Raw genomic sequence first — 1308 nt, 5'->3', positions numbered from 1 at the left:
GTAAATAACATCATGATAAACAGAAAATATTGAAGTTTTCAAAGACTTCATTTTGTTTGGATCCACTATCAACACTTATGAAAGCAGGCAGTCAAGAAATCAAAAGACACATTGCAGTAAGCAAATCTGCCGCACAAGACCTTTTTAAAGTGTTGAAGAGCAAAGATGTCAGTTTGAGGACTAAGGCGTGCTTGACCAAAGTCATGGTATTTTCAACTGCCTCATATGCATGTTGCCACACTTGAGTCCATCTATGCTGCCACTTGGCCAATCCATCTCGTTGGGGGTCTTTCTCTTTTTCTATGACCCTCCACCTTACTAAACATGATATCCTTCTCCAGCAACTGGTCCCTCAATCATGGCAACAGTAGTGAGGTTGGCCCAGGATCGGGCAGTGTTTCGTTCTGCTGTGCATAAGGTCACTATGAGTTGGTACCGACTCGATGGCACCTAACAACAACAGCAACTGCATGTGAAATTGGGTAATGAATAAAGAAAAGCATAGAAGAATTGATGCATTTAAGTTACAGTGTTGGAGATAAATATTGAAAGTACCATGGACTGCCAGAAGAACAAACAGATCTGTGTTGGACAAAGTACAGCCAGAGTGCTCCTAAGTAATCAGGATGGTGAGAGTTTGTCTCTCATACTTCATACATGTTATTAGGTGGGACCAATCCCTAGAGAAGAATATCATGCTTGGTAAAGTATATGATCAGAGAAAAAGTGAATGATCCCCAATAAGCTGGATTGGTACTGTGGCAGCAGCAGTGGGCACAAATGCAACGATTATGAGGATGGTGCAGGACTGGGCAATGATTTATTCCGTTGTGCATAGGATCACTATGAGTCAAAACTAACTTGACAGCACCTAACAACAACAAGAATTGGGTATTATTTGCTATAATGGCATAATACTACCCAGACTAATGTATCCTGATAAGTAACTCTTACCTTTTTAATTTAAAATAAATAGTGGTTAATATAGGAACCATATCTATTATGGTAGCATAGTAGGTTACAAGTTTGGCTGCAAACTGCAAGATGGGTGGTTCAAACCCACCAGCCACTCATTGGAAACCCTATACAGGGTCACTGTGAGTCAGAATCAATTCAAAGAAGGCACTTAATAACAACAGCACTGAAGAGGCACAGGAGTTTCTCACTCATCTATGCCAAGAAATCTGGAAGAAAACTACCTGGCTAACTGATTGGAAGAGATCCATATTTATGTCCATTCCAAAGAGAAGTGACCCAATGGAATGCGGAACTCATCAGACAATATCTTTAATATCCCATGTGAGTAAA

This window comes from Chrysochloris asiatica, unplaced genomic scaffold (assembly GCF_000296735.1).
Source record: "Chrysochloris asiatica unplaced genomic scaffold, ChrAsi1.0 scaffold00276, whole genome shotgun sequence".
Lineage (NCBI taxonomy): Eukaryota > Metazoa > Chordata > Mammalia > Afrosoricida > Chrysochloridae > Chrysochloris > Chrysochloris asiatica.
This window is presented reverse-complemented; position numbering follows the sequence as displayed.